General features: G+C 44.9%; 1 protein-coding gene and 1 pseudogene across 1 annotated transcript in view; one reads left to right on the plus strand and one right to left on the minus strand.

Moving 5' to 3' along the window:
- LOC132865865 (zinc finger protein 345-like) overlaps positions 1-10,653 on the plus strand; it is a 46,253-nt pseudogene extending 35,600 nt beyond the window's left edge.
- The window catches only part of LOC132865856 (zinc finger protein 850-like), a 1,522,149-nt gene that overhangs the window by 765,706 nt on the left and 732,108 nt on the right, over positions 1-24,335 (minus strand). The window lies entirely within an intron of this gene.

The following is a 24,335-nucleotide window of genomic DNA, read 5'->3' on the forward strand; positions in this document are numbered from 1 at the left end:
TTAGAGACAGAACTGACTTTTAAAGTTGTGTATTTTTGTAGCTGTCTGTTTAGAGACCAAAACACAAGGGACAGATATTTATCAGAGAGGTCTGATTCACAGCACAGCTTTGCCATGTCAGAAGTAAAGCCTTTTATAAGAAACCTTTCCTTTGCCTAAATTCTGATAAAGCCTTGCCTGCATTTTTCTATAGTTACTAAATTCATCTCGGAGCTTGTTAGCTGTTTTGTGAATCTTACGATACAGTCAAAAACCTTTAATTCAGCCTTCATGAGGCTTAATAATATTGGCATGAGCCATTGTTCTTGTTTCTGTAAACCCCATTTAAAGCCATATTTTGATTTTGTGTAAAAAAAAAAGTAAATGTGGTATTTTTCTACAGGTATACAGGAGCATGCAGGGTGAAGAATACATCGATGCCAAAAGAGAGATGCATGTGAATTGGATGAGGTGAGCAGTACACCAGCTGTTGGGTCATTTTAGTGATTTTGATTTTACAGCTCCTCATTTGTTGGAAGAACTTTATCTTCATGTCATTGATATCTCTGCCATGCTTTCTCCAAGTCTGTAACTCTGATCTGATTTTTTTTACCTTTTTCTGAAACGTTGCCTCACTCTTTTAGGTATGTGAATTGTGCTCGTAATGAAGAAGAACAGAATCTTGTGGCATTTGAGTATCAAGGGGGAATTCTGTATCGTTGCTGTCGATCCATTAACCCAGGACAGGAGCTCTTGGTGTGGTATGAAGAGGAGTACACCAAAGAACACAGTCCTGCACCTACAGGAACAACCAGACAGCAAGGTGTTACTTTTGTCTAAGAGGTTATAGAGGTTATTTTCTGTGTAGGTACAATCACAGTTACTATTAATATTAAGTGATCAATCTCATTAAATCAGTCTCATTAAATTTGAAGGTTAATAATTAAAATGAATCAATCCCATTGAATCGTTTAATTTGACTCATTTGAATTGAATCATACCATAGAATCAGTCTCATTTGAATCGTTTGAAGTGAATCACTCAAGTGAATCATTCAAGTGAGTCATTCAGTGAATCATTTAGTGAATCATTCAGTGAATCATCTAGTGAATCGTTTCATTAATCCTGGATAAATTACCAAACAGCTAAATTATGTTATATTTCCAAATTATTATTGATCACTTACCATATTACATAAATCATCTGCACCTTTTTGAATTCTTTGAGAGATTGGGGACTTCGAAAATATTGGAACACCAACAAGATGAATACACACAGCTTTGATAATAAATGAATTTATTATACAAAGATAAAAACGAATACTCAATATATACAAATATTATATGGTGTGTGTGAAAGGCCTTGTGTGTGTTGGGTAGGCCTAGATTAGCTTTGTGTTGCTAAGTAGACAAAGAGAAGCTAGCTAACGTAGGCTTGTGATTAAGCACATGGTGGTAGGCCTCTAGACCTGAGCAAAGGTTAGCCTAGCTTGCTAACAACAAAGGAATTAGCCGTGGGGCTGACTAGAGTGTGTGAGAGGGGGGTTGTAAAGTCTGGAATGTTATCTGCAATCTTGGGGGAGGTGAATCCTCATGGTTTAGTGAGCACGTGTTTTCTAATGCCGCTTTTCCACTACAAACGCGGCTGAGTCGGGCTGAGCCGTGCCGTGCTGAGTCGAGCTGAGCGGGGCTGTTGGAGTTGCATTTCGACTACAACCGCGCTGAACCGTGCTGGCTGGAAGTGGGTGGACACATTGGGTGGAGTTAGCGAAAGTGGGTGGACGTCACGTGATGCCGTTAAGCAGCGCAAACAGTGACATCAGTGATCTTTTAAGCGGTAGTCTCACGACCCGAATAGTAAACAATAAACATGGACATGGAGTCGTTAGTGTTGCTGGTCTTGGTTCTGTGGCTTGTTGTCACCGACAATACAAACAGATACTGGCAAGAGCGTATAGATGAGGCAAGGCGCATAAGGCTTCAGAAATTCTCGTAATTCTTCTTCTTCCGGGTTTACGGTGTTTACAGATCCCAGCGTGCTCGCGGGGCGTGTGTGGGCATGTGAGGACACTCCTCCTCACCAATCAGTGCACAGGGGAGTGTCTGCTCACGCCCCCAGCCTCACTCGGCTCGGTTTGGCTCGCTTCAGCCCCACTCCAAAACGGTGCGAGTTTTAGGGGCTAAGCAGGGCTGAAGCGAGCTGAGTCGTGCTGTTTTTTGGTAGTCGAAACGCGAGCCGTGTCGGGCTGAAGTGAGCTGAAAAAGGGTAGTGGAAAAGGGCCATAAGTAACAAGGGAATTCCACACTCATAACATTATCAAACCCCCTGAAGTCTTAATAAGATCAAAATGTGTGTTAAGGAGATTGAGGATATTAGTAAAAGAAATAAGAGAAGCATGCACAGCCTATCAATTGAAACAAATGATATTAAAACAACATAAATCAATTCCACACTCAACACGCTGCGTGTTTCAATAGTGTAACGAATAAACCTGTGTTTAAATTCACACTTTCAATAAAGCAACTTATTAAGACTAGCTTAATTATGCCCAAAATATATTTTACTCAACATCTTGCCTCTAGCAAGGTATGAAGAAATATTCGCCGTTGTAGCTGTCCGAGACTTTTGAGCTCCGCTGTTCATGAAGCACGCGGGCCGCTCCGATGGAGAAAGCGCGGAGTCTTCCGGTTCGGCGTGATGAAGAGAGAGTCTCTGATCAGAATAATATGCACAGGGCTTTGTCAGAAGGAATCCGGTCGCCTCTGATGATAAATTAACTGCTTTGATTTGCAGTAGTTAATGAATGAATGGAAAAAAAATGGTTATAGCGTACTGAGTTTTAAATCGCGCTATTCTGGATTTTACCGTGGCCAGGGGTAACCAGAGAGATCGCGCTAACTCGTGAATCTTGCCAGAAAGAAAGAAAAAGACGTCTTTATGGTGGAGAGCATCTCTATATGCGTCCGTCTCGCAAAGAGTCAGACACCAGAGACAAAGATGGAAGCATTGTCCCGTTGTTTTATGCTTTGTGTATGAAGCGATGGTGACCCCGCCCCGGCGTGACGCAGGTCAACGCGGAAGTTGGCTGGGAGTTGTAGTTCTTAGACACAAAATGGCGGACTGTACCTACATCTGCATCATTTCGTGACATGTTTCTGAGCCTACCAGTGTTTCTGGGATGAAAGCTGTTGTACAATGCAGTCTGCAATATTTAGAGCATTCCCCAGAGACCTCATTTTGGCCTGTCCCACCAACCAGGTAGGTCTTCTCGATCATATGACCGTGACCAACCAGAGAGGATGAAGTCTATCAGCTTCCTTTGAGACGTGTGAAGTCCACGCACTGCATATCTTGCTATTGCAAAACTGACTACAGTGGTGCTTGAAAGTTTGTGAACCCTTTAGAATTTTCTATATTTCTGCATAAATATGACCTAAAACAACATCAAATTTTCACAGAAGTCCTAAAAGTAGATAAAGAGAACCCAGTTAAACAAATAAGACAAAAATATTATACTTGGTCATTTATTTATTGAGGAAAATGATCCAATATTACATATCCGTGAGTGGCAAAAATATGTGAACCTTTGCTTTCAGTATCTGGTGTGACCCCCTTGTACAGCAAAAACTGCAACTAAACGTTTCCAGTAACTGTTGATCAGTCCTGCACACCGGCTTGGAGGAATTTTAGCCCATTCCTCCATACAGAACAGTTTCAATTCTGGGATGTTGGTGGGTTTCCTCACATGAACTGCTCGCTTCAGGTCCTTCCACAACATTTCCATTGGATTAAGGTCAGGACTTTGACTTGGCCATTCCAAAACATTAACTTTATTCTTCTTTAACCATTCTTTGGTAGAACAACTTGTGTGCTTAGGGTCGTTGTCTTGCTGCATGACCCACCTTCTCTTGAGATTCAGTTCATGGACAGATGTCCTGACATTTTCCTTTAGAATTCGCTGGTATAATTCAGAATTCATTGCTCCATCAATGATGGCAAGCCGTCCTGGCCCAGATGCAGCAAAACAGGCCCAAACCATGATAGTACCACCACCATGTTTCACAGATGGGATAAGGTTCTTATGCTGGAATGCAGTGTTTTCCTTTCTCCAAACATAACGCTTCTCATTTAAACCAAAAAATTCTATTTTGGTCTCATCCATCCACAAAACATTTTTCCAATAGCTTTCTGGCTTGTCCACATGATCTTTAGCAAACTGCAGATGAGCAGCAATGTTCTTTTTGGAGAGCAGTGGCTTTCTCCTTGCAGCCCTACCATGCACACCATTGTTGTTCAGTGTTCTCCTGATGGTGGACTCATGAACAGTAACATTAGCTGATGTGAGAGAGGCCTTCAGTTGCTTAGAAGTTACTCTGGGGTCCTTTGTGACCTTGCCGATTATTACACGCCTTGCTCTTGGGGTGATCTTTGTTGGTTGACCACTCCTGGGGAGGGTAATAACGGTCTTGAATTTCCTCTACTTGTACACAATCTGTCTGACTGTGGATTGGTGGAGTCCAAACTCTTTAGAGACAGTTTTGTAATCTTTTCCAGCCTGATGAGCATCAACAACGCTTTTTCTGAGGTCCTCAGAAATCTCCTTTGTTCATGCCATGATACACTTCCACAAACATGTGAAGGTCAGACTTTAATATATCCCTGTTTTTTAAATAAAACAGGGTGCCCACTCACACCTGATTGTCATCCCATTGATTGAAAACACCTGACTCTAATTTCACCTTCAAATTAACTGCTAATCCTAGAGGTTCATGTACTTTTGCCACTCACAGATATGTACTAATATTGGATCATTTTCCTCAATAAATAAATGACCAAGTATAATATTTTTGTCTCATTTGTTTAACTGGGTTCTCTTTATCTACTTTTGGGACTTGTGTGAAAATCTGATGTTGTTTTAGGTCATATTTATGCAGAAATATAGAAAATTCTAAAAGGTTCACAAACTTTCAAGCACCACTGTATATAGTAAACCACAAGATATTGTTGTAGTTTTATTCATCATGCCCAGTTTAACCAGAAGTAGTGTAAAATGCATGCCCTGTGGATCCTGAGTGGCACAGCAAAAAAGTGTTTTCCCCGTCATCCTCCTCATCATCCAGATATTGCCACTTTCAAATTCTGATGATGCCACAATCATCTGTGGTTGGGAGCTCAAGAGAGCAAAATTGTCTGGGCTGTCTGGGGGGGGGAGAGATGGCATGCTCTCTCTTCTCTGCCCTGTCAGTTACACTGGCCAGTCATGGGTGTGAGAGAGCACATTTAATAGGAAGTAAGTGGATTGGGCTTTCGTCCGAGTGTGCTTTGCAGCCCCCTGACAGTGTATGAGTAAAACGTGGTCAACTGGTGTTTCTTGTCTTGGAGGAAGCACATGATAGCCCTCCCTGGTTGGTAGCTGTTATGTGATACTGGAGAGGAGTCTGATGGGTGGGAATTGGCCATGGCTAAATTAGGGAGAAAATTGGGGAGAAATCAGGGGGGAATGCCCTGTCACAGCAAACACACAATATAGGATAATGTCAGACCTCCCCATATTACAGAAACACTGGGGGGGCATTATAATACCTACAGTGCAATGTAACCAGCTGGCTGGAAAGAAGTTAGTTGAAAACACACATGCGGTGTGTCTGAACCAAGCAAAGTTGTTAATTGGATAATGCAGATGTCAGTCAAACCCATCAACCATTATAAAAATCAATTGTAACACATTTGCTTTATTTCAGGAGCATAATGTGATGGTTATATTATCAAGCAATTTAACAAGCAATAAGATTTTTAGTATTTTTATGGAATTCAATAATTCCACAAGTCATACCATGGACAATTTATCTTTTTAATTGTTAAATTTTAGCTCCTTAAAGTGCATATCACGGGTAAATTCAGGAGCAAGATCAATGTAATTCCCCTATTTTGTATTAAACTTTGGTCAAATATCTGTAACATTGCGCAATTTTTTTTTTTTTTTTTTTTACCTTGCGCAATACCAGAAAAATTCAGTTGAAATCAAGCCATTTGAGACGAACTGGTCCACCTCTGGAAAAAACTTGGCATTGGATTTCCCGGGAAACATTGATTTTCATGACATTGCGTGCGGGACGCCTCCCTCTGAATTCTACATCAGCGCTGGTTTGTTTGAGAAAACGACCTGGTGGTTTTCTGCAAATTTCTTCAACGTTATCACATAATTATTAAAATGGTTAACAGATGTATCGTAGGAGGGTGTAGCAACACCAATCATTATGGGATTAGTACTAATCATTTTCCAAAAGACCGGACAATGAGAGAGAAATGGGAGCGCTTTGTGCGAGGCACACACACGCGCAGACTGAAACCGTGCAAAGCTCGCGCAGCCTGCTGGCGCTTCCACAGGTAACATCACGAATCTGGCTCCAGACTCCCTTGGGATTTTTCCAGACGCATTTTATTTTTTTCTGTTGTTGACAGATGGTCTTGTGCAAAATTACCCTTCTGGATGAGTGTGTAAAGGGACATACTTTCATATATTAAAAAAAAAAGAAAAAAGAAATTGGTCCAGGATATGCACTTTAAACTCTTGCAGCTGAAGAACTTCAACATGTTAAGGAACAAATAGCGTCCGATGAATTAACGAACAATTAAACACATGGAGGTTTGGCATTCTTCAAATACTGCAGTAAGGAAATTCCTACTGCTGCAGACCTACTTGAATGCCATCTGAACCGATGCAGTGTGTCCCCCTTTTTTTTTTTTTTATATGCCTACATTTAAATTTAATGACTATTGTTATGTGTCTTAATTTATGGATGTTGGCTTGCTTTCATCAATTACATTAAAATGAATCACCTGGGCTTCACAAAATCCCACAAAACTTAATTTCATGAAATTTGTGTGTAATTGAAATTAATAAGTGTTTTAAACTTAACAACCTAATCCATATATAAAATCCAGATAGAAAATACATATTTGCTTGTGTAAATGCTACTAGAAACTATTTGCAAATAAATCTATCCATATCCAGTTTTATAAATAAGTCCCATTTTTGGATCTTTTAGAACCTTGAATGTGAGGGCTGAGTTTCCTTCTCAATCCTGGATGAGATGTAAATAAGGCTAGGCTTGCCATTACCTAGACTTGACATGATGTCCAACAGGAACCAACAACTCCCCTTTGGTTGCTCAGACCCATGGGGCTATGGCCAATGCTGTGCATAGCTGCTGTTCCAGGACCTTATTGAATCTCCCAGTATTCCAAGCTAGAGGCTGCTGTATCTTAGTCCGCAACCTTTTGTTTTTGTCTCAGTCTTAATTCATGTAGAATCTTGATTAAGTTTTAATAAAAGCACTCCTTACATTGGGTTAGTGTTGTTATATTTTATAATCTTGTTGCATTTCATGTTCAATTTGTTATTTTTGTCCTTTCATTTCTCCAGAAGTAAAGAACGCTCTGCTGCAAGTCTTTTCATGCTCCACATGCCCTCGTTCCGATGCATCTCCAATTTACCTCGACAAGCATATCAAGAGATGCCACTATGAAGAGTACGTGAGACTGCGAGAATCAGGAGAGATTAAATATAAGCTTCAGATCCCCTCCAAATGCTCCAGTCGTCAACCAACATCAACTGATATTATCCATTCTGATACTTCCCATAATGATATACAGAAGGAAATTCACCACTGCTCAGATTGTGGAAAGAATTTTAGTTATCAGAATGCACTCAAGACACACCAGCGCATTCACACAGGAGGAGATCCACATCACTGCTCACAATGTGGTAGGAATTTTACTTACCAGAGTGCTCTCAAAACACAACAGTGCGTTCACACAGGAGAGAAGCCGTATCACTGCTCACAGTGTGGGAAGAGTTTTACTCAGCAGAGTGCTCTCCAAACACACCAGCGCATTCACACAGGAGAGAAGCCGTATCACTGCTCACAGTGTGGGAAGAGTTTTACTCATCAGAGTAATCTCCAGCAACACCAGCGCATTCACACAGGAGAGAAGCCGTATCACTGCTCACAGTGTGGGAAGAGTTTTACTCATCAGAGTGCTCTCCAACGACACCAGCGCATTCACACAGGAGAGAAGCCGTATCACTGCTCACAGTGTGGGAAGAGTTTTACTCAGCAGAGCGCTCTCCAAACACACCAGCGCATTCACACAGGAGAGAAGCCGCATCACTGCTCACAGTGTGGAAAGAGTTTTACTCATCAGAGTGCTCTCCAACGACACCAGCGCATTCACACAGGAGAGAAGCCGTATCACTGCTCACAGTGTGGGAAGAGTTTTACTCAGCAGAGTGCTCTCCAAACACACCAGCGCATTCACACAGGAGAGAAGCCGTATCACTGCTCACAGTGTGGGAAGAGTTTTACTCATCAGAGTCATCTCCAACAACACCAGCGCATTCACACAGGAGAGAAACCGTATCACTGCTCACAGTGTGGGAAGAGTTTTACTCAGCAGAGTGCTCTCCAAACACACCAGCTCATTCACACAGGAGAGAAGCCGTTTCACTGCTCACAGTGTGGAAAGAGTTTTACTCATCAGAGTAATCTCCAGCAACACCAGCACGTTCACACAGGAGAGAAGCCGCATCACTGCTCACAGTGTGGGAAGAGTTTTACTCATCAGAGTAATCTCCAGCAACACCAGCGCGTTCACACAGGAGAGAAGCCGCATCACTGCTCACAGTGTGGAAAGAGTTTTACTCATCAGAGTCATCTCCAACGACACCAGCGCATTCACACAGGAGAGAAGCCGTATCACTGCTCACAGTGTGGGAAGAGTTTTACTCAGCAGAGTGATCTCCAAACACACCAGCGCATTCACACAGGGGAGAAGCTGCATCACTGCTCACAGTGTGGGAAGAGTTTTACTCATCAGTGTCATCTCCAACGACACCAGCGCATTCACACAGGAGAGAAGCCGTATCACTGCTCACAGTGTGGGAAGAGTTTTACTCAGCAGAGTGCTCTCCAAACACACCAGCGCATTCACACAGGAGAGAAGCCGTATCACTGCTCACAGTGTGGGAAGAGTTTTACTCATCAGAGTCATCTCCAACAACACCAGCGCATTCACACAGGAGAGAAGCCGTATCACTGCTCACAGTGTGGGAAGAGTTTTACTCAGCAGAGTAATCTCCAAACACACCAGCGCATTCACACAGGATAGAAGCCGTATCACTGCTCACAGTGTGGGAAGATGTTTGCTTGTTTAGTTACATTTAAGACCTTCAAGTGCACTAACTCAGACACTGCATGATTTAAAGTTGTCAAATTAAATATGGTTGTTACAGTTTTGACTGAAAATGACCTGTACTTTGAACTTTATTGTTCATGTTACACTGGTCAACAATTTTTCAGAAGTTGTCTGCTTCAGAGATGAAATTGGCCATTATGAAATCTGGTGTGTTGAATTTGAAGTGACAGTTAATCAGTTGATTGGCTATGGCTTCCAAGATATTTACGATTTTAAATTTTATACTTATGTACATTGTGTACATCATAATGTTTTAAATATAAATTGTAAAACTAGATATCTTCATGTGTTTATGGTCCGTTTACATGATATTTCACCTGTTCTCTTTATGTAACGCTAGAAAATCAGCAAAAAGTTTATATAAATAAAATGTATTATGAACCAAATTGCCAAAACCAATTATGTATAAGTACTGAATAGGTTTCGTCCTTATTCTGTGTGCGCGTAGTGGGTATTTATTTATTTATTTATTTATTGGTAGCTTGTCTCTTGTATTCATGAAACGGAGCATCTCTTGTCAAGCAAAGACTTGACCTTGAATGCATAGCACTATATGAATTTTTTTTTTTTGAGCTGATATAAGACCAGTTTGTTCAGCAGAGTGATGTCAGTTGACTTATGATTGCATCATCAGTGACTTCTAAGAATAACCTAATGTCATGTATGATGCAATACCGGGTTCAGATTGCATCATTCATTGTTTTGCCAAAAAAGTAAGTACTATCCAAACCCACTCATAGATTTATTCATAGAGCCAATCTTGAAAACGAGCCAATGAACAATTTTAAGTTTCATTTTCGTTCTCAGTGATCCAGAGTTAGTAAAGTTTGACTATATTTATTTCAGAAGCATTTTGGCTGTAGACCAGTGTTCTATGACTATAAGGTTACATATTTTAAAACAGTGATGTTTAAAATGAGACTGTTAATGTTTTCTTTTGCTCTTAAGTAGTCATTAATTACCACCATACAAATAATGAATTGACTGTAACCCTTATCAGTGTAGTACTGCAGTATGAGACTAATTGTTCATGGAATTATTACTGATCAGGATTTTAATGTTTAATGGAAATGTCGATCAAACCAAATGAGTACGGAGCACTTAAATGAAGCTCGTCCAACTATATGCATCCACCTCGTCTCACTGGTTGAGGACAAGGCATCAAAGTTGTTTATAATAATCTAGGAATTGTAGAAAAACCTGAACAAAAATTCAGTATGCTTGAAGTTCTTTATCCTAATGTATGTCGCTAAAAAAAAATCTACGCAGTTGATTCAACTAATTATTTACAGACCCGTGGTTTAAATTCTGAAGTTGTTTCTGAATTTGCGGAATTTCTCAAACCTGGTTGTATCTTTAGACAACAAATTAATTGTCAGGGACATTATTAAGACTTGGTGATGTCATTAAAAATCATGGAGGCCATACAAAGTACTAGATGTAGTAGTTTTTGTTGTGGGGTGTACTCATTCTTGCACCACCCTAATTTGAGTAAAACTTAGATTACACATTTTTCAGTTATGTTATTAACCTTACTTTCCCATTATAAGTTAAACAGATGTTATACAAAACTTTATCTTTTCAACATTTTGGAAATTGTTCATTGAGATATTGTTTAAAATGTTACTTTTCAAAGGGGGTGTACTCATTTACGCTGAGCACTGAAGCCTCGCTCAGGAGCTATCTGCTGACAGCTGCGCACTAGTTCTTGTGGTCGTCCTCTTGTAAACTGCTCCAAATGGTACAAGCAGTATGCCTTTCCTGCCTTTTGCTCCATTCCTTGTTCAAAGGCTTTGATAAATGCCCTTTACTGGAGTGGATTCCTTTCAAATATGGGAATTTCTTGGGGTGGCAGGGACAATGTACTGTTGTCACACTCAAGATGCAGTAGTTTTGTCTGTGCATGATGATAAGGAGGTCACTAGATGAATATTGACCACTTTGCTGATATGAGAATTGCCTCTGCTCACCCTCCATTGGTGCCATTGTTGGCTGGCGACAAATTTGTTAATGTTCCCATAGTATTGGTTTCTTGCTGTTGTTCATTGGGATTGTCCCACTGCTTTGAGGCAGCCTCAGACCACTGTTCCGTTTCCTTTCTTTGCACATCTGGTAATTGTGGGTCATTAGATGGAAATGATCCCTTCATCGCACTGATTTGTTTTGTTCGCTTCCAGAATCACAGATTGAATTCCTTCACTATAGGATTTAAGACGTTGATGGATTGCCTTTTCCATTTTTCCCTTTCGAGATAGTTCATGCCATCTGAGGGTGCTTGAGAAGAACTTTACAGATCTGAGGCCTGCAATACAGTCAGTTTAGCAGTTGATGCAGCCAGTTCAGTCTCATCTCAGTTATTCTATGATAAATTGGATATAAACATTATCCTTCACAATAAAAGGAAATATTTAAAAAATATCAGCATTTGCCCAGAAGACTAAGTTTATCAGTCATTCATTTATTTACTTATTTATTAATTTGTTTATTTTACTGAGACATGCTCAAGTCCTAGGATGAGACAAAGAATGCAAAGGAAGCCAGTATTAAGTAGAAGGAACTTGGAATTTTGCATTCGTGATCTGCATCCAAGATCCTCCAATTTCCCTCTTCTGGTACATGGCTGAATAGGATTGTTCTTGGAAGGTGCATTTCCTGAAAGTCAAGTTTATTTGTATAGCGCTTTTAACAATAAACATTGTCGCAAAGCAGCTTTACAGAATTTGAACGACTTAAAATATGAGCTAATTTTATCTCTAATCTATCCCGAACGAGCATGCCTGTAGCGACGATGGTAAGGAAAAACTCCCTCAGATGACATGAAGAAACCTTGAGAGGAACCAGACTCAAAAGGGAACCCATCCCCATCCAGGCAACAACAGACAACATGACTATAACATTAACAGTCCGAACATAAAGTCAGCTTTGTTGATGCTATAAACCCCCCACCGACGGAGACCTGAGTGCAAAACCGTTCACAACAACCACAGTCCCAAAGTCAACTGCAGTCCTAAAGTAAGCAAGTCAGCTGCAGTCCCCAGCCACAAAAGCACTAGTGCAAGAGTCCAGAGTGTCCTCCAGGCGCGACCCCCAACTGTCCACATGGGGTCGCCCTCCACAGGAGCGATGCGATGAGACTCCAACCAGACACAGGGCACCAGGATGGATCAGGCAGGTCTGAGGAGCAGAAGAGATTCAGCATCCCAGGACCGACATGTAACTCAGAGGGACAGATTTTGGAGGGGGGGAGAGAACTGACAGAAAAACACAGGTTGTTGGGTATGCCCAATGTCACCTGAATAAGTAGGAACAGTATACATATTGCACTGAGTACAAGCAGGGACTCCAGCAACTAACTATGACAGCATAACTAAAAGGGGAGAGCCAGAAGGTAACACAGGCATGAGGGAGTCCCAGAACATAAAGCAGCCAGCCACTACACTGTCAACAAACTCAAGTGAGCAAGCGAGTGGGGACTGACAGCATCCATACATCCCAGTTTACCAAAAAACACTGCCTGAGGACCCTCCAGATCTACACCTTTACCTCATAAACACCATTAACAAAAGGCTTGACTAAACAGATATGTTTTCAGCCTAGACTTAAATGCTGAGACTGTGTCTGATTCCTGAACATTACTTGGAAGGCTGTTCCATAACTGTGGGGCTTTGTAAGAAAAAACTCTGCCCCCTGATGTAGCCTTCACTATGGGAGGTACCAGCAGATAGCCTGCACCTTTTGATCTAAGTAGGCGTGGTGGGAGCAGAAGTTCACTCAGGTACTGTGATGTGAGACCATTCAGTGCTTTAAAGGTCAATAGTAGTATTTTATAATCAATACGAAATTTGATTAGGAGCCAATGCAGTGTGGATAAGACAGGGATCTCATCTCATTATCTCTAGCTGCTTTATCCTTCTACAGGGTCGCAGGCAAGCTGGAGCCTATCCCAGCTGACTACGGGCGAAAGGCGGGGTACACCCTGGACAAGTCGCCAGGTCATCACAGGGCTTAAGAAAGGGGTGATGTGGTCATATTTTCTAGTTCTAGTAAGGACTCTTGCTGCTGCATTTTGAACTAACTGGAAATTGTTGGAAACAAGTTCTTGGAACATCCAGACAGTAAGGCATTACAATAATCCAACCTGGAGGTAACAAAAGCATGAACTAGTTTTTTCCACATCATGTAGTGACATTAAATTTCTTATCTTAGCAGTATTTCTGAGATGAAAGAAAGCTATCTGGGTAATGTTATCAATGTGAGTTTCGAATGAAAGACTGGGGTCAATAACTCCAAGGTCTTTTACTGCTGCACCTGAAGAAACAGAAAGGCCATCCAGAGTTACTGTGGAATCAGAAAACTTACTTCTAGCTGCATGTGGTCTGAGTACAAGTACTTCAGTCTTGTTGGAGTTAAGCAGAAGGAAGTTAATAAGCATCCAGTGTCTAATGTCCTTCACACATTCCTCAGTTCTATTAAGCTGGTGTCTCTCATCAGGTTTTGCAGAAACATAAAACTGTGTGTCATCAGCATAACAGTGGAAACTAATACAATGTTCATGAATAATATTACCCAGAGGTAACATATATAAAGAAAAAAGCAGTGGACCCAAGACAGAATCTTGTGGAATACCAAACTTTACCTCAGTGCATCTAGAAATATCACCATTTATATCAACATACTGATAGCGATCAGTTAAATAAGACCTGAGCCAGGAGAGGGCTGTTCCCTTAATTCCCACAACATTTCCTAGTCTATCCAGAAGAATAGAATGGTCAATGGTATCAAATGCTGCACTGAGGTCAAGCAACACAAGCAGCGAGACACAGCCCTGATCAGACGCCAACAGTAAGTCATTTACTACTTTAAACGAAAACTCCAGAGTGAAATACTTTTTAGGTCTATTCTCGCATTATTGGGAGTGCATACGCTGAGTTGCTATCACAATCACATCAATCGGATGTGTTTTGAGAAAATTAGTTTTTTGTGATTTCAACCGGAAAGTGCTAACACGGCAGTGGCCGGGGCATGTCTTTTTGCCGATGCAAAACGCTAGTTTTAAAACCATCACAAAGCTCAAAACAACATGACTGTTCTGTGGAAGTGAGTAGAGGGTTCCTACAAACAAAACGAGGTGTGTCTTGCTCTAAAAGTGCACGAATAGAGTGTGTAGAATAGTAAATATAAAGGCAGTGACCTGACCTGAATTTGGTCTTCCTCAGACACCAACTTCAGTGGACAGTCCGTAAAAGTCAAGGGCCGAGTGCAGAACCCATTGTGCATTTCCAGCAGGTTGCAGAAGGAAGTTAATAAGAATCCAGTGTCTAATGTCCTTAACACATTCCTCAATTCTATAAAGCTGGTGTCTCTCATCAGGTTTTGCAGAAACATACAACTGTGTGTCATCAGCATAACAGCGGAAACTAATACAATGTTTACGAATAATATCACCAGAGGTAACATATATAAAGAAAAAAGCAGTGGACCCAAGACAGAACCTTGTGGAATACCAAACTTTACCTCAGTACATCTCGAAATATCACCATTTATATCAACATACTGATAACAATCAGCTAAATAAGAGCTGAGCTAGGAGAGGGCTGTTCCCTTAATTCCCACAACATTTTCTAGTCTATCCAGAAGAATGGAATGATCAATGGTATCAAATGCTGCATTAAGGTTGTTGGTAACTCGCCAGCGCCCCCTATAACGATCCCACAATTTCCTTGCGCGCTCCACCCGGATGTGACGTGAAGTGGAACTGCTTTAACTGTATCGAGAGCGCCTCGATTCGCTCTCTCATGTTCTGACTACTGGAGTGGTCGGACGGACTGTAGGCACGCTCGCCTACAGTGTTGAGACTAACCTCTATTGTCTGAGAACAGCCTGTTCAAATTAGTTTCGGCCGAACTTTTGAACGACCCGCTAAGTTTCAGCGATATAGTGGTTTCGATTCTAAACCTTTGCAAAGTTTAACTACAGTTAAGTAGTTTTCCACGCTAAGAGGCATTTGCGGACAGCTTCGCTCCTCTCAGCCTTTTTCTCGTCGACGCATCACCGGAGGTTTCTCCTGAAGCACCGTGGGCCAGCTAGGCCTTCATCTCCCTGCTTCGTTAGCCGCGGTTGGACGCAACGCGCCGCTAACCTCCTCTCCTCGGACTGCGACCCTCAGCGCGGACATCGGAGAAAGAACTTCCATCGCATTGAGTAGGCACTTGGGCAAATTTTTAATTTGTAGCTTATTCAGATGGTTGTTAGGGTCATGTTTAAGCTTTGAGCTATTTAGCATACCCGCTCAGACACGGAAGGTGTTTGTTTGTTTTTATTGTTTGTTTGTTCGTTTTTATTGTTTGTTTTGGTTCTGTTTTTTTTTTTTTCTTTGAACTTGTTAGACAGGGTATCTTGCATGATATCTTTCCTTAACTCCATTGCTAGCTTCCCTATCTGATTAGCAGCGCAGCGACAAGTTTGTTATTTTAAGCTCCGAGGCTAGACCGCTACAAGGCCTAGTTCTCTCCATCCAACACATATACACACTCTCTCACACTCTTTCTCTCTCTCTCTCTCTCTCTCTCTCTCTCGCGTTGAGTTCTTTGCCTAGATAGTCTGTTGGAAATTGTTGTTAAGTGCAGTGTTTGGATCCAGCTGTAGCGTGGTCAGATTCTCCTTAGCAACTTATTGCTAGCTACCTCAGGGTGATACGCTAGCTGGTAGGCTTGTGTTCTCGACTAGGCCTGCAGGCGCCATTTTTCCGACGCCATTTTGATACCTTCCTCATTGAGTTACCTGTGATACGACACCTAGGCACTGACCGCCATTTTGTTTAAGCATTGCCAGAGTGGCTAGTCATTAGCATCTGCCCACAGATACCTACACCAAGCACACATTAGCCACAGAGCTAATCCTTTGTTCTATTTAGCTAACATTCCTTTGTTTTAGCTAACATTCCTTTGTTTTAGCTAACGACAAGCTAGGTCACACACACACACACACGCATCGGCTTGCCCTAGCCTCACACACGCACACACAAGGGATTCTTTTCTTTTTCCTTCTATCTCTTTCTCTCTCTCTTTCCCTCAAATTTATAGTCCAGGTGTAATTGTTCCATTGTTTTGTCTTATTACCTTTGCTGACATTGAATGTATTTTGAGTTTATTATTGTTAGTGAGTAGTAGACAAATAAAAGCTAATAAAATTGAATTGCATTTTACTTGTTCCTGTTGTTTATTCACAAGGTCAACTATTTAGAACTCCTTTTTCCTTCAGAATTTAGCTTTTGTATACAACTGGGTTTCCCATCTAATACAGAGCTACCATTAATCTTGAGTGTAACCATTCACGGTGAGTATTAAGATTAATAATTTAAGATTTTATGAGACTGATCTTTATTTATAAATTGATTAATTTAATTATCAATTATCACATAATTTATAATTTAATTAATCCCAATTCAACCTACATTAAAGTGGTGCCTCGTGTGAGGAATAGTTTAATGACCTTGTGAATTTCTCAACAATAACTTGTAAACTGCTGTATACCCAAAATCAACTGCCAAGGTATAACACAGATGACTTTAATGGTGAATCATTAACAGTGTGTTAATCACAGAACTGAAATTCAGCTGCCAACCACAGTTAGCTGATAAACTGGTTTAATTGATTAGTACATTGGAGTAATATCTAATCCAAGTACTTAATTAATATTATTAATAATAATAATCATTATTGTTAACTAATTATTAATTGAGCTAATTAATACAAGTGAAACATTAGTGAAAACAAAGTAGCTAAGAAACCACATCAATTATTTAGCAACTTGGATTAAATTAAATTCTAACCTAATCAACACCTAGTATTAATTTCCTTTAAGTTAATTAATACATTTCGAACAAAATGTCGCGTTCCCCATCAAGGGAGTCAGAAGGGCCCCTCCTCTCTCTCTTCGACGTTGTAGGCGATTTAGGCCAAGTCCTGGAGGATAGGAGAAATTACTTCTGTGATCTGGACCAAAAGGCTCGCTTTGATGAAATACACATAGCCGTTAGGGAACTTAAGGAGCGTACTATGACTCTTCCAGAAGGGCTACCCAAATTGTTCATGATCTACTATAAGGAAATGGAACATGTGTGTATGACCCTCGAACAAGAGAAAAGAACACTAAAACGACAACTGGCCGAAGCTCAAAGGAGAGCAGAAAGCGCGGAGAGTAGCCTCGTGAGCCTGAGAGCCACACAAGATGAACTAAAGCGCGAAATAGAATACCTCAGAGAAGAAGTGACGCAAGCACGTCGCTCAGATGAGGGATCGGCCAAACCCTCCCAAGAACAGAGTTCCGCTCTGGAGGAGGAAGAACCTGAGCTTAGAACGGTAGATCAGACACCGCACTCAAGCTCAACTCGCGTGAAAGTCGCGCGATCGCCACCTCGTGGCGCTGGGAGTTTTTACTTTACTCCCCACTACACCCCCTCGCGCTTCAATATCGCTGCAGCCTCTAGCCCGCAGAAAACGCCGCGCTACGTACCCTCAGACTCCTCTGACGGAGAGGCCGCCTACAAGCCGAAACGCAGACATAGGCGATATGAGAGCAGCTCAAATAGCGAAGACAGCGAGGACCCCTACGGGTCAAAATCAAAACGCCTCGTCGCAGAACGCAAAACTAGGATCCGCCAAATCGACGTCCTTGCAAAAGACATAGAGCGTTTTGAGCCGGAAAATCATAGACACCGAAGCGTTAATGATTATTTCCGGGAAATCGAGCGTAGCCTCCTGGACCTGCCAGAGGCTACGTCGCATGAAAAGGCCAGACTAGTCTGGAAAACTTTAGGTAGCGGCGTACGAGCATTCGTTGAGACCTTACCGCAGTCAGTCCTCGACAACTACAAGAAGATACGCAAGTACTTGAAAGAGGAATACTCGTTGTACGAGGACGAGACTGCTGCGACGATGGGTGCCATTCTGATCAGACAGAAACGAAGCGAACACCCTCGCGAGTACTACCGTCGGCTCCGTGCAGCGTACTTTCAGGGCAGAAGCGAGCCCGGGCTAGAGGAAGATCGCAACTTCAAGTCCCTCTTCCTCCATAACCTTCACCCGTGCATCCGTAACCAAGTAACACTCGCGTGTCGCCAGCGCCCCCATACTATGAGAGAAATGCGTCGCACCGCACAACTAACGTGGGAGACGTTCGTCCGACCCACGGACCGCCACGAGGACGATCCCAGAGTCCTCAGCCTATATGAGCAGGAAGATCAGTCCTTAGGCCTAGAAGGGGGTGAAGCCCCAAACCGCGGGCCCCCTTGGGCGAACCCAAACCCCGGCCACCAGACGTCGAGTCAACCCAAAGGTAACTGGAAAGTTCGACAAGCTGGAGCCAAGGGGGAACAGGGCTCCAACGCCCACGGGCAAGGTAACCGCAAACCTGGCAGTCACGGCCCTAAATCTCAGAATAGCGGACAGTCAAGGCCCCATCGCAACTCCTCTCGAAGGGAGCGGAGCCCTAAGCTAGCTACCGCTAAACAAGCCAACCAAGAGCCACTTGGGATGGCAGAACTGAGGGCTGAATTAGCACGGATTAAACAAGCCAACCAAGAGCCGCTTGGGATGGCAGAATTGAGGACCGAATTAGCACGAGTTAAACAACTGCTGAGCAATAAGAACAGGAAGGGTAAGCCGAGCAAGGACAGGGACGAACCGTCAGCATGACTAGGCCGGGACCCATCCCCACCACCACCGCGTGTCTACCTCGTGGGGTGGGGAAAGGACCCCTGCCCAATAGGCAGCGATGAGTTGAAACCACCCCCTCCGTTAGTGAAGCCTGACCCGCAGGATGCACCCCTGACGCAGTTTCTTGGAGATTTGGTTAGGAAAGGCAACGCCAAGCCTATCTATACCCCAGTGGTGGTAGAAGGCAACGTTTCCCTCCAAGCTCTCTTGGATACCGGGTCAGAAATCACCCTGATGTGTTCCAAAGTCTTCGCAGAGGTTTCTGATGCGCGGCGCGCGCAAGGTAGACCCATCAGAACCGAACGTTGTGACGTCAACTTGGTTAGCTTCACCCAGAATCAAGCCCCAGTAACAACCATTGCATGGTTAGAACTCACCTTCCAGGGCATGTCCATCACTCACCCCACTTACATCTGCTCTGTTGGTGTAGAACCGTTCCTCATTGGCCAAGACCTACTAGATAGGCTAGCGCCCCTCATTGACTGTCGTCGTGGGCAACTGTGGGCCCAGGTCGCGTCCCCACAGACCCCAGATCCTCGTCGTCACGATCGAGCCTGTTGCGATGAAGTTAGCGTGGAGGCTACTCCACCGATAGCTGAGTCAGGGCAGGTCCCCGAGAACCTCGAGACCACTCCGCTCCACCCTGAGCCGAGTCAAGACGCACCAAACTCAACCGACACTCCTCTCAACCGCAACGCGCTTGATGGCCACCCGTCTTTCCTTTGCTTTCTTGGCGAATCTGCCCCAACCAGGTACTACCCCTGGATATCTGGCAACATTATTGTCAACGGCGTCACGGCACCTGGCGTCAGGTTAGCGCTTTGGTCAGAGAAGTCAGCCATCAGCCAAACGTGGTTCGACATAGTGCGTCAGAGCACTCCTTCCCCTGTCTTTGTGCAGAAGAGCCACCGGCTACTGTCAGCCGAACAACCCCAGAGCCCCATCAAAGCCACGGGCGTCTGCGCCGTGTCGCTCGCCATCGGTCAGAGAGAATTCCTTCATTTCTTGAGTGTCGTCCCCGGACTTCCTGACCCACTGGTCATTGGGGCAGACATCTTGGTCAGACTGGGAGCCCAACTGGACCTAGTCAACCGGGTCATCTGGACCCAAGCCGACGCTGCTAAGCACCCGTTCCAAGCTGACCTGGAACAAATGCGGTCAGGACAAACGATTCCCCAAGCCTGCCATGTCGCTAGCGAATTTGACATTGTCATTCCCGCTAGGACTGCTGGTTCCCCTCTTAAGCTGGTCATCATGAAAGACCAACAGTTTCGTAGCTCCCAGGCGTTCTTCCAGCCTCTCAGATTCTTCATGGAGCTCGATTTAGCCGTGTGTGGGACTCCGCTGCTTGAAGTGAGTCATCGTTCCGCTTACCTCCTGGTTCAAAACTCCACGCGGGACGCCATCACGATCCCCGCCCGTCGGCCTTTAGGCCTTCTGATAGACCAGGCATTCCATGACTTTGAACTCACCATTCCAGTCATTGGTGAGCTGCCAACGCCGGACACTCATTCCGATCCAGTGGAACCTCCCTGGATCACTCTTCCTTTCCACATGATCCACGTCGAACCTCACATCATGCTTTGCGACGAGCGCATAGTCATGACCAAAACTGACACCCCGAAACACATGCTGGTGTACGCTCTTGCCACGCAATCGAGCAACGACACCCCTGCAACTGAGGTCGTCGATTCAGCTCTAGGTGAACCGTACCCAGGCTTCGAACGAGAAGTTCAACAACAGCTGGTGAAAGCTGACAGCCTGACCACGGACGCCCAGAGACGACAGCTCCGTGAACTGTTCTACGACTTCAAGGCGATCTGGGCGCGAGATTCCAATGACTGCGGAGTCACGGACATCCACACCGTCCGAATCCCAACAGATCCGAACGCTCCACCGACGTTCGTGCGGCAATACAAAATCCCGTTAGCCGCATACGACTCAATACAAGAAACACTGGACACTCTGCTGGAAAAGCAGATCATTCGTGAGTGTAACTCGACTTACAACTCCCCCTTATGGCCAGTGCTGAAACCGAACGGCAAGTGGCGTCTCACCATTGACTATAGGCAGCTGAACAAGCAAGTGCCCTTGTCAAGATGGCCCATGATCCATCTGGATCAAGAACTTGCCAAGGTGAAGGGTGCAAAGTTCTTCTCCACCGCCGACGTGGCGAGTGGATTCTGGACCATGCGCGTGGATCCAGCTGACCAGCACAAGCTGGCCTTTTCCTTTGGGAACCGCCAGCTAACTTTCAACCGATGTCCGTTCGGCTACGCGAACTCCCCCGCTGAATTCAACATCATCTTGCATAAGGCAATGAGCGATGCCGCAGCTCGTGGCAACTTGATCTATGTCGATGACATCCTCATTAGGTCACAGACTTTTGATGCACACCTCGAAGAGATACGCCATGTTCTGTCTCAGCTGTCCAGAGCAGGAGCGAAGCTCTCTGTCACCAAAGGGCAGTGGTGTCGCACCAAAGTTGAATACGTTGGACTGTGCGTCGGGCCAGATGGCATTGAACCCCAGTCAGGGAGGGTGCGGGCTATCCAAGACATCAAAGCCCCATCCAACGTACCCGAACTCAGGAGCTTCTTAGGGGTCTGCAACTACTCCCGACAGTTCATTGAGGACTACGCGGACATAGCACGACCGCTCACCGAGCTCCTCCGGAAGGATAAACCCTTCCAGTGGAGTGACCCTCAAGAACTCGCGTTCAAGAGCATGAAGCAGAAGCTCTGCTCCGCTCCCTGCCTCGCGTATCCCGACAAAGACAAACCGTTCTTCTTGGAGGCTAGTTTCTCCACCCACTGCCTGAGCGCTGCACTGTCACAGCAGCATGACAAAGATCGCCGTGTCGTAGCATACGCCAGTCGGCCCCTCAGTGCTGTGGAGTTTAAATTTTCAGACTGCGAAAAAGCCCTGCTGGCCACGGTCTGGGCCGTTGAACACTTTCGCAGTTACATTGGTGGCCAGAAGGCAGTGATAGAGACCAATCATCAACCGGTCTCGTTCTTGAACAGCCAGAGGCTGAGAGAGGGAAGAGTTTCGAACAGTCGCATCGCAGCTTGGATGATGGCACTACAGGGCTACGACGTCGAGGTGAAGTACGCCCAGAACCACAAGATGGTGCTTGGCCGAGGGCTGGCGGAATGCCAGCATTGCGACTGCGAGAATAGTCCAGATCAAACCGAACTAACAACCGTACCTGCTCTCCCCTCCGACCACCACTACTATGACGAGAACGTCTGCAAAGACCTCCCCACCGCTTACATAGATGGATGCTCATTCCATCATGAATGCAAAGTGCAAGCCGGTGTCGGTATCGTATGGGCGAACGGCCCTATACAAGGGAAATACCAACACCGACTCGGGGCTAAGACTAGCCAATATGCGGAGGTAGCAGCCGTGCTCATCGTCCTGCAACAAGCTGCCCGTGAGAACATCAAGCGGTTAGTCCTCTGCTCTGATTCAAATTATGCCAGGCATAGCTTCGTCTCACACTTTCCCTCGTGGAAGGTGCGGGACATGAAAAACGCAAGGGGCAAGGAAGTGAAACACTCCGAACTCTTCCTAGCATGCGATCGACTCGTAACCGAACAGGGAATGTGCGTCTATTGGAAGAAGGTGAAGGGACATTCTCAAGTCCCAGGACCTGACAAAGTCGGTAACGATGAGGCAGATGGCCTCGCCAAAGCGGGAGCCGTGGACGGCCCCCTTTGGGAATTCCAGCCGTCATGGCTTCCCGAGACGCCACGCCATAACGTAACCGCGATTACTCGCCGACAGGCTAGAGCAGGTCAAACTGACGCAGTACCCCAAGCAGGAACCGTGCAACTCGGCCGACTGCCCCAGGACACCGACCTGGTGTCTATGCAGGAAAGGGATCCCGTGATCCACCAAATCCGTAAGTTCCTTGCGGACCCCGTGGCGTCCCCAATTTCCCCACAAGAGTTGCAACAGTCCCGAGACTTAAACCACCTTCACAATCTCAAAAACGGCTTAAAACTCGAGAAAGGACTCCTGGTGTACACACCACGCAACCAGGGACCTCCCCGGTGGGTCGTGCCCACAGATCATAGGGGGGGTCATGTTGCAGTACGCTCACGACAGCCCGTGCGGGGGCCATAGGAACGCTCAGGCGACCTACCAGACACTCCAACAGATTGTCTATTGGCCCTTCATGATTCAGGACGTTACCGAGTATGTTAAAGGGTGCTTGATTTGCTGCCAATTCCGACCAGCCCAACCGTTGAACCGCGCCCCACTGCAAAGCAAAGGCATCTCATTCCCCTGGTCTAATCTCCAGATAGACTGGGTCGGACCGGTGCCGAAATCAGCTCGAGGTAATAAGTATCTCCTGACCGTCACTTGCGCGTTCACGAAGTGGGTGGAATGCTTGCCCGCCCCAAACGAAACCGCAGAGACCACCGCTCTCCTTCTTATGAACCATGTGTTCAGCCGTTGGGGCTTGCCCCTATCCATTGATTCCGACCGAGGTACTCATTTCACCGCAGAGGTCATGAGAGTGTTGTGGGAGATGCTCGGAGTCGAGGCAAAATTCCACATCGCGTATCATCCTCAGTCTTCCGGTCAGGTCGAACGCGCCAACCAAACCATCGTGAGCATGCTTCGCAAGTATGTGAGTCACCATGGCAAAGATTGGGACATCAAACTCCCTCTGGTGCTGATGGCCATTCGGTCCACTCCTCACCGCACCACCGGAGTCACCCCGTTCGAAATGATGACTGGCCGTGAAATGGTTCTTCCCTTACACCTCCTCTACCGACCAGAGGACCTAAGCGTTGCCACTGCGTACACCGCACACCAGTACGTCACCGACTTGCAACGCCACTTGCAGGCCACGTTTGCGTGGGCCCAGGAACACCTCGAAAAGAGTGCGAAAGGACAGAAAGCTTACTACGACAGAAAGGCGACACACCGTGAGTACGAAGTAGGCGACAGAGTCCTATACTTCAATTTCACCAAACCGGTAGGAGTAGCCAGAAAATTCTTACCCCGTTGGTCCGGCCCTTTCGAAATCGTCGGTAAACTGTCCCCCGTCGCCTACCGCATCAAAACTTCGAAGCCCAGCCAGGCGCCTTCGTATAGATGGGTCCATAGCAACCAAATAAAGCTTTTTGAGCAGTCCACACTCCATAGGGGGGTGGACAAACAATAAGTTATAGCCTGCCCAACTTAGTTGCATGCCTCTCAATCCATAAGCGTGCATCTATAAGTAACCACCCTCGTTATCACTCAAATCGGAATAACAAACTCCTGTATGTTGCAGAATGGCCCCTCTCTGGATCCTCGGTATCTTCCTAGTCCTGCAGACCACATTGGCCGGTAACATAGTGGAACCAGGTCCGCCGAGTG

Source organism: Neoarius graeffei, chromosome 18 (assembly GCF_027579695.1).
Source record: "Neoarius graeffei isolate fNeoGra1 chromosome 18, fNeoGra1.pri, whole genome shotgun sequence".
Classification (NCBI taxonomy): Eukaryota; Metazoa; Chordata; class Actinopteri; order Siluriformes; family Ariidae; genus Neoarius; species Neoarius graeffei.